Below are 15,044 nucleotides of genomic sequence, written 5' to 3' on the forward strand. Positions count from 1 at the left end.
TGTACTACTACTGTACTACTCTCAACAGTCCTTGGCTCTGATGCATGTACTGGCCTTCTTTTGTGAGGAGTTATGCAAATATCAAAATGCCTTGATGGGAGGGTGTCAATTTAGAGGAGTGACCATTATGAGGGAGACTACATTTGCATGCAGACCACCCTAGGTAACACCCACATGTGATATTAAGCCTCCATGATTGAAAGAAGTAAAAACCAATGAATGACAGGACAGTTTGGATGGTTGGAAAGCTGTAAATGATGCTATACATTCTCCAGCCAGGAAATGTGGTGGCAGTATCTGACTTGCTGCAGCTCCTAATGCACACTGTGAGAAGCTCAGGAGTTATGTAAATATCAAAATGCCTTCACGGGAGGGTGTCAATCTGGAGGAGTAATTATTAGGAGGGAGACTACATTTGCATATAGACCACCCTATGTAGCACCCACATGTGATACTAAGCCTCCATGATTGAAAGAATGATTGCTTTTTTTTTTTTTTTTTTTTTTGCATTACTTTTTTTAAACCTACAAGTAAATGACTCAACGCAGTAACTTCTATCTTCTGGTTCCATCCCACAAACAGCATACAAGCAGGCAGCATCTTTTCTATTTTGTTTTTAGGCAACCCATAGTGCCCAGGGAATCCTTTTGTCACGTGTTAAATATCTATTTGTAAACTAGTGTGTGTGTGTGTATATATATATATATCAGATATACTGTAAAACGAAAACATTCAAACTAAAAAAGCTCACAAACAATATCAATCTCAGTCTTTCAAAAAATTCCCCTTAATATTTTGTTTTGCCAGGAGTATATGCATGGTTATTTTTTCTGGGGGAACACAGCAACAGTTTTATGAAAAGGAATTACATGGTTATGGTTTTGTTCCCATGTCCTCTGTGTGACAAATTACAATAGTGACATTTAGCAATAAAATGCAAGAATGCAAATGTTGAGACATTTATTTCAGCTGTTGAATGGTTTCTCTAAATTATTTCTGCCAAGAAACTGAAAGCTCTTGTTCGCCAGTTCTTTGCAAATGAAGAAAACACTGCTTGTGGTAAATGTATTTTATGTCTCTAGAAAAAAAGAAATGTTGTTGTTCCTACAAGCCACTTAACTTCTCCCCTGTATGTCTACAAATATCAGAAAGTGGAAAACATACATAAAATATACAGTATGCCTGTGTCTGACATGGCTGCACTAATAATTTATAAAGTGCCAATAGGTTCCTGTGTGGTTTGTTAGTTAGGTCTGGGTCTCCAATAGTTTAATGACAAGAAACACACAGCCTTTGTTCACACTTTTGTACTATTGGTACTTCACTCATGCAGCAATGCATTCACCATCAGCAGAGGATGAACATGTTGATTCAATCATGTGCTGAAGTATTTATGCCTGCTAAGACTGCTACATTGTGTGTCTAGAATGGACAGTCTCTCATTAGTTTTCCCATTTTTTTCTTGTGTATTTTTTGAGTTTGAATTTTGAATTGATCATGGCTTATCCTCCTTTGACTCTGCTGATCTGTAGAATTTCCCTTCAACACTTCTATATGCCTGCTGATTAAATACTCTGCTTAAACATCTACCATCTTACCAGGTTTGGCTTAGCTTCGCACCCAACTGCCTTTTGGTGAATGTACCATCACCGATGGGTCAAACCTCAAGTTAGCTGGCAGTAAAATCCATCCATTCTTCCTCTTAAAGCAGAACTATACTTTCCTTGGCTCCATTTTCAAGCATCCTGCTTCTAGGTATTGATCACTGGCCGCTTTAATTAGATGGGTGGGGATAACATCACTTTTGCACTCTCGTGGGAGTTCTGTCAGCTTTGCATTGCCAAATTTCTACAGTGAGCTGCATTAGCTCAGTGTACAGAGGAGGGCAGGCAGGTAAGTAATTTTATTGCAGCAGAGACAAAGCATGTCTCTTCTGCATTAAAAATCCTGCCTATTCGCCCATTTTTATTACCTAAAGTTCCACTTTAAGAATTCTTAGCCTAGTGTGACCCATGCCTACCATCAGTGATGTTGTCTTCTCAGCCTTCTCAGGTCATGCAGCCTGATGCATGTGGCCACCCTGTTTGTACTTAGCTTTTCAAACATTAGTAATAATCAGCACTGTTTCCTTCCTGACACATACAGTCCAATAGTCTTCTGTAGATGATAGTAATGTGGATTGTGTAGGCGATCAGTTACAGAAGACATCTGTCTTCTAAATGTTCAGATTTTACTTCCTTACTGCTCCATATTCCTCATCGTGTTTTATGAACAGATAAGTAAATTGCCCCTCTTGTATTACTCTTTACATATGGAAATGGGATCAGCAATTGTTCCTAAAGTGGACTTATCATTAGATATATTTGTTCATGTTCAATGAATGCCAACTGGTGTGTTAATGTAACACTTCCAAGTATTTATTACCTCTCACAGAGAATACAGTACTCCCCCTGACCATGCATTCATCTGCTTTTTTCTCCAGAAGGTTGGAAGCCCCTTCCCTTTGAGTGGCCTGCTTCTGCTTAACAACCAATACGAATGGAAAGGGCCAGAATGGTGACAGTCTTCCCATGCCCAGATTAAAATGGTAATATAGTCTTATGAATGTTTGTTTTTTTTTGTTTAGTTATGTAACTGAAAGTGATGAGCCTGCTGTAAATATGTATTTATGATAGTGTTTTTAATTCTTTGATTTTCATATAGTTTTTAGTTATGTATGTACATGAGGTAGCCATATTTGTGCATTACATACACATGTAGGCAGGTGCCTACGAGGAGTTAACTTTTTTCTGCTGTGAGAACTCATGTTCTGCATCTCATCTTCTCAAGCTGTGCTTTACTGAGCCAGCCAGATACAAATTGTTACAATGTAGATGTATGGTCATCAGGGGAATAGATTGGCTAGATTTTGCTGCCAATTTGCCAGAGATCCACATAAAAAGGGATCAGTGAAATGCCCTGCTAGAGTGTAAAATGTAGACTTTTATGCTGCTGGGCTAGCCCCATCAGGGGGATAGCTGAGGGGGTACCCTGAGAGATAGGAAACTGGGGACTTGCTGCACCCATTAAAGGATCACTGCCAGTCAAGGACTATTTGCACTCTGTGCTACCATTTGTGGATTATTTGTCAATCATGGACTACTTGAACTCTCTGCTACCATTTGTGGATTATTTGCCAATCATGGACTCTGTTTTTAAGGGACTCTAAGAACTCTTTGCTGCTACTTAGGTATGGCCACCCTATGGGCACTAGAGCACATCTGTACAGGATTCTTAGTGAAAAGTTGCATTACAAAGCTGTTCCTGTATGTTTGCCTTTCTTCAGTAAAATAACTGTTAACCGTTAATTGCCTGTCTGGATGTCTCTTCCTAAGTGGTGTATTGCATGGAGTATCCAAAGGTCAAGGCTTGTAACAAGGGGACTGTAGGTTAGCGGAGATGCAGTACATTTTAGTCCAGTATGTAGCTTGTTCTAGTGTAGGCTTTAATGCTCTTACTAGGGACAACTGTACATGTATCATTGTATGTGCCAACCAACCAGCTTGGAAATGGGTGACGTGGCATAGGGTGATTGTTACGGGACTGCAGATGGATACTGGGACTGGACCTGTGGCATAGTTTACCTAGGGACCTAGTGTATGAGTTCATGGGAGAGTTATGCTATGTAGAGGAGACCCCTGAGAGAGACAGAAAGCATGTAGTTAAGGGGTTGAGGTTCATTTCCTGTAGCCATTAGTAACTGTGGACATATCACTGGAAGTGAGGTGACAGGTATTGCTAGGCTGGTGGATGCCTGTGCAGGCGTTTGGTACCAGTTCCTAAATACTAATCACCTGGGAGTTGGTGTTCTCTAACTGTACTAGTGTTTGGAGTGCCTAGTGTTAACAGTACAGTCATTTATCCATGGGTTAATAGAGGGTTAACTGTACTCATGGTGGCTCTGGAGTTAAGCTTTAATGCTGAATTTTTCATGAAAGCAAAATCCTGCCTAGAACCTAGGTAATTAGCAAGTGTAGTTCTAGTGTCCCCCACTAGGGTGCCTAAGCCCCACCCACGCACAGGCATGGCTTCCTTCTTAGCAGTGCTCACAGTGTGCAGACAAATGGTGGCCACAGATGCTTCTGTCAAAAAATATTAGCATCACCCCTATTTCAGTGAATACAAGTGGAGCATGCATCCCACAATGCCATCATCAAACATCACACCTGATGCTAATATTTTTTGATGTTTGAAACAGAGTATAGTGGCAGCAATATATTTAATATTGTATTTAGAAGCTAATATTATTTTGCGTAAGGCGCAATATAGTGACATTTGGATAATAGCTTCAAGGTGGTCACTTATAGAACACATGCTTTTTTTTTTTTTTTTTATCCGATCAATGTACAATTCAACCAAAACAATCAAATTTGCAAGCAATCGAACAGCCATAACTTCCCTTCTGATCCTTTTTAGACTCGATTTGGATCTGGTTCAATCAAAGTCAATCAGCCAGACCAGAAATGTATTGATTGTTTTTCATCGATTGAGAGCATTAAGATTCTTTGTTCATGAATCCAGTTGTAGTTTGATCAGATTATGAGATTACATAATGGAAACGGAGGTGCAATCAATAGTTTCAGATCATAATACAACTATCGATCGAAATCCACTTTCCTGTGCGCATCATATCAATGGAATGGGTTGGCGACTGTACATTGATTATTCCTATCGAAAGAGATCGATCGGAAAAGAAATTGATTATCTATAGAAGCGTGTATGGCCACCATAAGGGCTTTCAGTACAGGAGAGGAGCCTGAAGTTAGTGCTAGAGTTCAGCTGTAATGTGTGGCTTTTATTGACAGGTCCACTTTAATCTGTCTGATTCCAGTTTAGGGAACATAACCTCTACATCTATTGCTTTTCTTTTTTTCATCCATTTTACCAGACATAGATTGTCCTCATCTGCAGGTGATTGTACAGCACGGTTCCACGCAGAGGTTAACAACACATCTTCCACTATAAGAGAGAATTTTTCTGCTCCTTCTGTTCCAAGTCATTAGGAGTTCATGGCACTGAATTATTTATTTGTAAAACAACATGCCACATTCGAGGAGACTGCAAGGAGTGCTGGAAATTGCCTGACACGCTAGGAAATGATAAAAGCAAATGAAAATGGAGTGAGAAACAAAGGATATTGAGTGAAAAAAAGAAGAAGCTTTAAAAAGAATGTTATTTGCTCTTACTTGTCTTCGGGGGCTCTCGCCCTGCGGTCTGCATTCATGCGCGCTCAAAAAATAGAACTTGTGGGATGCCTGAAATGAAAAAAAAAACCCAAAGTAATTAAAAATAAAAGTGCTCTGAAATTCAATCACAACTCCATTTCAGTTGGAAAAAAAATGTCTAATGGATAAATCTAATTATTGCCGGAGCGATTACATAGATGGCTCCATAGCGTCTTGTTTCAGAAAATAGCTTTGATAAATGCAAGGCGTCTGATATAGTATTGCCAGTATCTCAACGGGGTGAGGCCTGAAGCCGCCTTGGAGCACTTTGCCCTAATTTCACACACAACGCCTGTATGAGGAGGGTGACTGACAGATGGCATAGATTTCCGTCATGTAACTGTAAATCAGACTAGTTTAATGGTGTTATTTTATCAGAGGAGAAACATTATAGACAGGTCTAATGCTGCTGTCAGTGGCAGTTAATATCAGGGCTTATTAGAGCTAAAGGTGTTTGAACAGCTTCTATCATTAAAACTGAAAAAAAAAAATCTTGTCAGATGGCTAATGAATAGCCACATGTGCTGTAAGAAAAAACATAATAAAAAATAGAACCGGCTAAGGAGCAGTTTGCATCCCTCTTAAAGTGCATCTAAATTCAAAATGTCTCCTCTAGTTGTGGTTCTGGATGCATACTAATGAGGGGTTAGAACTATGAATGCACCGATATCCTTTTTTTATTGGCGAGTACGAATACTGATACTTTCAGTCAAGTACTCGCCGATACCGAGTACCAATACTTTGTGGTGCAAATTGCATCTATGCAAAGAATAGCATGCAATTTGAACAGGAATTAAATTCCTATCCAAATCGCATGCGATTTCCCCACTGCCCCTGTGTGAACCCAGGCTGTCATATCATGAGCTCACACAGGAGTGGTGCAGGGAGGTTTCATTGGGCATGTGGGGATGTATACCATGGTGCTAGATTCTCCATATTCTCAGTGGTAGGAGAGGAGACAAAATGGCAAGGATTTGATATCCCCAGACCTGTGAAATGGCTTTCTCTCCTCTCCTTGCAGGGATGATAGTTCGGGCTAGAGGCTTTTGATTGGTCAGCACCGTCACATGAACAGTGCTGACCAATCAGATGCTGTCTAACCCATATTGTCATCCCTGCAAGGAGAGGAGAGAAAGCCAATTCACAGGTCTGGAGATTTGAAATTTCCGTGGCTTTCTCTCCTGTCCTTGCAGCGATGACAGTATGGGTTAGATGGCATCTGATTGGTCACCATCCATGTAAAAGTGCTGATCAATCAAAAGCCCTCTAGCCTAAACTGTCATCCTTGCAAGGAGAGGAGAGAAAGTGGCAGAGATTTCAAAACCCTGCTGCTTTCTCTCCTCTCCTACCACTGAGAATATGGAGCTTCTGCCTCCATGGTATACATTTCCACATGCCCACTCTCCGTTCAGCATGGGATGCCTGCAGGGAGGTTTCCCGCACTGCTCCTGTGTGAACTCAGGCAATAACAAGCCTGGGTTCACACAGAAACAGTGGGGAAACCGCATGTGTTTTGGACAGGAATCGCATTCCTGTTCAAATTCCATGCTAATCTTTGCGATTTAAGGTCCTTAGGGTCTTTTCTCGTAGTTGCACCCTCAGCTAGACACACAGTCGAAGTCACTCCTTTGGCTCAATGAACAATCCAGGGTATGCTTTTCTGATACTATAATGCAAAATTGAACTTGGATAGGTTTGGGGCAACTTTAGGACACTAATCATTCTCCTATTATTCTGAGCAGAGTCCTTGTACAAGCAAATAGTGGACTGAGCTATGCCAGGACACCAGGCACAATATCCCCTTTGAGCAATGCTGACTCTAGCAACCAAATGTATGGTTGCAGCACACAGTCTCAGAGATCTCTCACACCAGTCTGTACTCACAAATGCCCTTGGATATTTGGATGCCTCCTTCAATATCTTCCAGACTCTTCACCAGTGATACTAGCCCAAATCCCTAAATGAAAAGTCCCTCAGTCAGCTCCAGCAGCTTTTAGCAGAATAGGCCCCCAGCTAGCCTAGCAAGGACCTCAATGAACAGGAAACACATGGCAGGCCTGCTTGGAAGGGCAGCAGCCCTCCGGGCCGTGATCTTCTCCTCCTAGGACAAGACCCCTCTGTTCCAAGTCTTAGAGTATTTATACACTCTCCCAGTTACCTTCTGGGCACACTCACCAATGATTGGCTAGGGTTGCATAAATATGCAGCTGCTGTTTTGACTTTCCCAGCCCACTGTCTTCCAGAATGTTTCTAAAAAGACAGAGGGGAGCAATCAGCCCTGCAGCCAGTGAAACACTGAACAGACCAACATAATCACATGCAGCACAACTGATTATAGTGAGCTAAGAACTAAATTTACTCAACCTAGCACCTATACAGGAGGGTGCTACACACTGAAGAAAAATGGATAGGGGTTTTAACCATTCCCTACTCTAGCTAAAATGGTTAGATATTACATTTATGGAGCTCTTAATGCATACTGTTATGTACACTCAGGAGCTTGTTGACAGCAAAGTAACTCTCAGACCTCAGGTGACCCCTGACTTTAACTTAGAGTTGTCAGTTATTTAAGAATAAATATTTGGATTCTTGCATAAGCTCAATCATGGCTGCTCCCCTTTATATTTTTCTCAAAGATGGCAAGGTATGATAGCAGGCACTGCTCCCTTATGTAACAAAGGGAGAAATGATGAGGTGAAGGAAGAGGATGACATTAGAAAAAAGAAACAAGAAACAGAAAAAGGCATTTTGCGAAGAGTGTTCCAACTACTCCTGGCCAGATACAGCTGTGGATAAATTTGTTGCTGCTCTTCCAAGAAAAAACCCCACAATTTTCTCTGAAATAACTTGAAACTGACAAAATGAACTGGCATCTAATACCATGTTTTCCATATTTAAAAGAGATGTATGACCATACTTCTGGGTCACAGGAGTGCATTTAGTTTTGTTCTCCTGTGGTCTAGAGTCAGCTAATAGCGGGTGACTGACCACTATCTGCTGAAGTCACAGAGCTACTCCAGGCTCTGGAAAGATCCCAACCATAAGCCTGGATCCAGCTCTCAGCACACGAGAGCTGAATCCAGCTGTGCCAGCCCCATCTCCTGTGCGCACTCCAGTGAGCACTGGCGTGGCAGAGTGGAGAGCAGTGACAGTCACCACTCTCCGCTCCAGCTATGCAATCAGCGGTCATGTGATCACTCAGTTCTTTGGCTTAGTGTCAATGTGGGACAGCTGCAGCATTACACTGATACTGCAGCATAGGGGTGATCATGAAGGTTGTTTTTTTTTTGTTTTTTTTTTTTGCTTTGGTTTTTTTTATAAACCCATGTATTTCCTTCTAATAAAAATCAGACTTTCCTTTTGATTTGGGATTCAACAGAACATTTTAAATGACAAAACAAGATAAAAATTATAAAAATGATATGATCATTGACTTAATCTTTTCTTGCACAGCCTTTAGAGGCAATCGTTGCAAACAAGTGGTTTGTGTAGCTATCCGCTTTCTCAGGTGCCTTCTCCAGACAGCATGTTTCAGCTCTTTCTGAAAATATTCAATAGGATTCAGATCATGGCTCATAAAAGGACACTTCAGAATAGTCCAGTGTTTTGTTCTTAGCCATTCTTGGGTACTTTTAGGCTGCTTTCACGCTGATCCAATTTTCTTCTGCTTTTGCATTAAAAAAAGCAGAAGAAAGACCTGTGGCCATGTAATGGAACTTTTTACACTGATCAGTTGTGGATCCGGTGCGTTTAGTAAAATCCTGCCTGCTGCATTTTTGGTGCTGTAAAAAAAATGCACCTCCCCATTGAAATGCATGGAAAACATGGCAAAAACGCATTAAAAACAAACCCGCATTGAACTTTTGATGTGGTTTTTGAGTCACATGTCACATTGCATTTTTAGTGCGTTTTTGCTATGGATCAGTGTGAAGGTAGCCTTAGCTGTGTATTATGCTGTTGGAGGACTCATGACCTGAGACTGAGGCAAAGCCTTCAGATACTGGGCAGTATGGTTCATTCCAAAATTCCTTGACAATCTTGATATTTTATTGTGTCCTGCAGATTGAAGAACTCCTGTGCCAGATCCAGCAAATCAGCCCCAAAACATAACCGAGCCTCCTCCGCATTTCACAGCAGGTATGGTATTCTTCGCAAGCTTCATTTCTTCCTCTGTGAACATACAGCTGATTTGACTTGCCAAAACGGTTCAGTTTTGTCTCATCTGTTCAAAGGACATTCTCCCTGTAGCATTGCTGCTTGTCATAATGCAGTTTATCAAATTCAAGTCTGTTTTTTTATATTAAAGTAGAACTATAGACATAACATATTTTTTTTCATTTTTGATACAGTAAGGCTATGTTCACAATAGCTTTGTTAGCAGGCATTTGGGAAGCGTTTTTAACGCTCCTCAAATTCTACACATGGCAGCACACAGTGCTGTTCACACTGAAGCATTAGCCTCGCGGCAAAATTGACGCCTCATGTAGAGTCAGGAGGAGTTGAAGCCTCCCATTCAAGCCTATGGTGACACTCCTCAAATGCCTGGTAGGCGTTTGAGGGTGTTTGCGAGGCGTTTGTTGAGCGTTAATACCATTAAACGTCATTGTAGGCATTTGTGGTGTGGTTTTAACACTTGGCAAATGCCTCAAAAATGTTCATAGGAAATTTGGGGAGCATTTGAGGAGCGATGAAAATGCTTCCCAAACTCCTAACGCCTGTCAAACGCAATAGGGGTGTTTGACAAGCATTAGAAATTAGTCAAGTGTGAACGAGCCCTAAGGGAGGGTTCTAACCCCTCTCACATTATTTTTTGCCATCTGTGTCCCATTGGGGAGATTTATCTTCACTTTCTGTCACATAGCCAAAACAAGAAGTGAGAAAATCCCTGCAAATTCAGGAAAATACTTGGGGACCTCCAGGTCACCAGAACTAGTGTCCCCATTGGAAAATGTCCCCTCTATTAGTTTTGCGGGGACAACCTGAAATTTGGGGTTTCTTTTACTTTTGATGATAATGGTAAACATGACAAACGGGGAATCTCCCTAATAGTGGCGCAGCCAGCAATAAAAACCTAAAAGGTGTTCTACACCATCTCCACTTTGTCCAAACCTAAAAAAAAAAGTTTTGCCTTTTATTTCTACTTTAACATTCTTCTTAGGTCTTCGTCTGCTGAGCCCACAGTTGCTCAAAAAGTGATGGACAGTGTGATCAGACAATGATGTACATTGACCTGGCGTAACAGCTGGTATCTCTTGTAAAGTTTTCTTCATCCTTCTTTGCTCTTTGTCTACTAGTCACTATCCTTCTGTTAAATCTGGGGTTGATTTTCTTCTTGTGACCACATCCAGGGAGGGTGCCTACACTCCCATGGACCTTTTTTAAGCTTTAATAATATTCACAGCTTTCGTCACAGGAACATCCATCTGTAGATAGTCTTATAGCTTTTACATTTGACATTCTGATATCATTTTCTTTTTTCTGGTCCCTTTGCTTTCTCTGGCCCATGTTTGCTGTTGGGTATCCTCTTGTGCACCACTTCGGAGTGAAAACCTTTCTCCATTTAAATAGACCAATTGACTGATTACAAGATTGAAGACGTGCTATACTAATTACAAAATACAGTCTGTTTGAAATGTCACTGTGATCAAATTATTTAGAATTGTTTCTATATTATAAATCAATTATAGATTATTTATGTAGAATAAGCAATAATTTATCTCTTTTCACACTTTGCTGTATGACATAGCAAAGACAAGCAGGTATAGGTGAGACAGTTGCTTTTAAAGATGTAGTAAAGACCGCTTAACTGCTTCCACTCCACCCTATAGCAGAAATACTGCTACAGGGTGGCAGTGGTGTGCAAAATCACGTATATATACATGACTTTGCATTTCCAGGTAGGAGGGGCACACCCTACCCGCACTGCCATTCGCGGCCTCAGCTGTCAATCACCGGGTCCTGGCCGGTGATTACTTATCGGCACCCGGTGATCGCTGAGTATCTCCGACAGGGGAAAGACCTGAATGTGAACAATACAGATCTCTCCCCTGTCAGCTCCTGCACACTGCATTGTATGGCTCTGCAGTGCCATACAAAGCAGTGTGCTTACAGTGAAGTGCGCACACAGCACATAATGTGAAACAGCACACAGTTAACCCTTTGATCGCCCCAGATGTTAACCTCTTCCTGCCCAGTGCTATTAGTACAGTGTCAGTGCTTTTTATTAGCACTGATCACTGTATTGGTGTCACTGACACCAGTGACACCAAGCCAGTTCCCCCCAGTGTCAGAATGCCCGCCGCAGTCCTGGTATAAGTTGCTGTTAGCCACCATTACTAGTAAAAAATAAAAAAATTTAAATCCAGTATATATACTGCCATTTCTAAATGCTATAACATTCACGTAAACCAATTCATTTACATATATTGGGATTTTTTAGCAAAGACATGTAGCAGAATTCATTTTGGCCTAAATTTATGCCAAAATTTGATTTTTGTATTTTTTTTATTGGACATGTTTAATAGCAAAAAGTAAAAAATATTGTCTTTTTCTCAATATTGTTGGTATTTTTTTGTTTATAGTGCAAAAAATAAAAAATGCACAGTTGATCAAATACCACCACATTTATTACCACCATCTATTTGTGGGAAAAAAGGACATCAATTTCATTTGGGTGCAGCATTGCATGACCGCGCAATTGTCAGTTACAATAACTCAGCACCGTAATGCAAAAAATGGCCTGGTCAGGAAGGGGGGGGGGGGTAAATCCTCAGGAGGGCAAGTGGTTAATGACTTGATCCTACAGGTAAGTTTATAATAAAACTTACCTGTCGGTATAAGAAATATCTCCTAAATGTGCACCCTTTAGGAGATACAGAACTCACTGTTTTTGCAGCCGTCATCAACGGCGCATGTGCACTCTGCTCTGAAGGGAGGTATGTTCTCCCTTCAGAGTGCTATACCCAGGGCTCCCATGCTTGTGCGAGGGAGCGATGTTACCTCATCCCTTTTAAATTGAACACATTAATGACACAGGTTCTGAGGATAATTTAATGCAGATAAGGCACTAAGTGAGTTTAGTTGCCACCTTAATCAGCCAGAGAACCTGTGTAATTAATATGTGTTCGGGTTTAAAGGAATGAGGTGGTAACCCTAGCCGAGCCTGTGCATTTGGAAGAAAAATGGAATCCCTGACAGTAGTGACAGGGTGCCCCTGGAGGGCTTAGTTTTAAGGTAAGTGCTAGTGTGCAGTGCATACTAGTCAGGGACGGACTGACAACTCATGGGGCCCCTGGGCAATAGGAAATCATGGGGTCCCCTGTGCCCTTGCCCACACTCATACCACACCCAAAAAAGCCTATGAAAGGTACCTGGGGCATCTCATGGGGCCCCCTACTGACCCTGGGCCCTCAGGCAGTGCCCGAGTGGCTAAATGGTCAGTCCGTCCCTGATACTAGCACATTATGACATTAACTTGCAGGGACTGTTGTTTTTTCTTTTTGAAGGCTTTACTACTGCTTTAATTTCTTCACTTTTCAGGAGGAATGAAGCATTTATTCAATGAGCAATAAAGGTCCTAACAAATTGGTCCACATTTTTAGGTGACTAGTACCAGTGCATTGCCTCTGTCAAAATCTGTTGATGGACTAACATTTAGGCACAGCAGCCAATTCGCAACATAGAAGGCATTCTGCAAAGCCATCCAGGTTTTCTCACACCGTGGATCCTCTATAAAGTGACACATCAATTACTTATTGGCCCTGTACTTTGTTTTTCAATAAATCATTTCTTACTGTGTTTTTCTGACTCTCTGTAATCCTCTGGGTGCTCCTGAACCTTTCCCTTTCCCTCTCACTTCCATTTGTTTGGGATGAGCAGTGAACAGTAGATGCAGAGATGTGTGCTGCTCTATTCACACTACAAATTCCACTGTCCATACTTTAGGCTGCGTTCCTACAAGTAGCTACCCCCTACTGGAAGTCAGATCGCAGCAAGAAAAAAAAGCAATTTAGAGGAGGCTGAAAGCAATAGAAGGTAATTTCTGGAGCTAAAGTGATATTAAACAAAAAATTTATTATATTGCAACTTATCAATCGTTAGATGTGGTGGCGCAAGGGTTGCCACCTCATCCCTTACAACCGAACGCATATTAATTGCATAGGTCCTGTGGCTGATTAAAGTATTACTAAACCCACAACAGTAAAGTCAGTCTGTATATGCAGTAAAACATGTTTGTTATACTCACTGTGGAACCTAAAGGGTTAATCCTCTGCATTGTGTAAAAAGGCTGTTTGATCCTGTCTTCTCTGCTCCTCCTCTTGTTGAAATGACCACCTGATACAGACTGAATCCACAGTCACATGCTCAGTTTAGTGTGTATTGCTAGAGAGGGTTTTTTTTTCTTGGGAGAGTGCATGTGATCAGCACAGGGCCAATCAGCACTGTCCAGACAGAGGTCAGGGGTTTCACATCCTCCTAGAGTAGAAAGAATACTCCTCCTACAAGCTTTAACCAGTGCTCTGCTGAAGTTACAAGTCTGCTCTAAATGCTGATGAGAAAAGGTATTTAGCAGTTTATATTTTCTAAAATAATTGCATTTCCATGTTGTGTGTACTGTGGGAGACCAGATATAGTGAATGCAGGGTCCTGGGTTTAGTAACACTTTAAGGTGGTAATTAAACTCACTTAGTGCTTCATCTGCATTAAATTAGCCTCAGAACCTATGTAATTAATATGTGTTCAGGTTGAGGTGGCAACATTAGGTGGCACATTCATTTTTCCTTCTGTTTTTACCTGGTGATATGGACAGTAACACACTTCCAGTATTAGTGAAACACCATTGTGGATGAATGAGCACAAAAGGCACAAGGGACTGCAGCATTGCCAGTCTGGGGCGGAGGGGAGTTTTAAATGCATTGACACATTTTAATACAATGACAAACTAAAGCCAAACTTCAGTTCACACTTTATAATCAGTTACAGCTTATTTCCTTTTGGGATAAAGGTTTTACATGAATAAATAAAAGCTGATCATTGTAAGCACCCCTGCCAGTGGTAAATGGTTTTTCTCATCCATGTAAGCTGACACATTCTGTTGGAGAGCTTGCACTTGTGAAAAAACTTGCTGGCTGGATCTCCAGATGAAAATAAAAGAGAGCCTAAAACAGACTGAATGCAGCCATCACATCTAAGTATTGGTAAGCTGCAATATAATAAATGTTTGCTTTTGGATTTAATAAGGATTTAAGAATACGTTATTTTTAAAACCAGAACTTGTTGCTTTAAGCTGCAATAAAATGAACCTCAGTTTTTTTTTCTTTATGTATTTTTCTAGTATAAATGTTTAGAAATGTTTGTCTAAAAGACACTTGGCTTTTCAGACGTCTCCCCAATTGACATGTACTTTGTGATCATTGCTATAGATTTGATAGCTGCTCGCCCTTATTCTTTACCAATGTAAGAAGATTAACGTAATACACACAGGAATCTTTTATCAGACCATCAAAAAAAAAAACCCTCACACATTCTGTGGATAGAATTATTATTTGTGAATTGTTCTCAGTTGAACACAATTGAATTCCTTAAACCCCTTTATTCCTGCAAGCTCAAAAGGTGGAATTAAATTACTCTGAGAAAACTGTGCAAAGAGCCAATTCAGCTCTTCTTCCGAACTGTTTCAGGCTCAAAGCTTCAGTTCCACTGCACTCCTAAAATCATTATTCCAATTTCTGGAAATACCTGATAAGATCTGAGGGGTCTCAGTGGCTGTTGGGGATGAGA

At 40.9% G+C, this 15,044-nt stretch overlaps 1 long non-coding RNA gene across 4 annotated transcripts in view; it reads left to right on the forward strand.

The window, feature by feature from the left end:
* LOC149456660 (uncharacterized) overlaps positions 1-15,044 on the forward strand; it is a 140,842-nt gene that overhangs the window by 86,722 nt on the left and 39,076 nt on the right. For all 4 annotated transcript variants that reach the window (XR_016313829.1, XR_016313830.1, XR_016313831.1 and 1 more), the window contains 2 exons: positions 2,483-2,587; positions 9,327-9,401. This is a non-coding gene — a long non-coding RNA (uncharacterized LOC149456660). The remainder of the gene's footprint in view (positions 1-2,482; positions 2,588-9,326; positions 9,402-15,044) is intronic.

Source organism: Staurois parvus, unplaced genomic scaffold (assembly GCF_062004578.1).
Source record: "Staurois parvus isolate SC_StPar_1 unplaced genomic scaffold, SC_StPar_1.0 ptg000352l, whole genome shotgun sequence".
Taxonomy (NCBI): Eukaryota; Metazoa; Chordata; class Amphibia; order Anura; family Ranidae; genus Staurois; species Staurois parvus.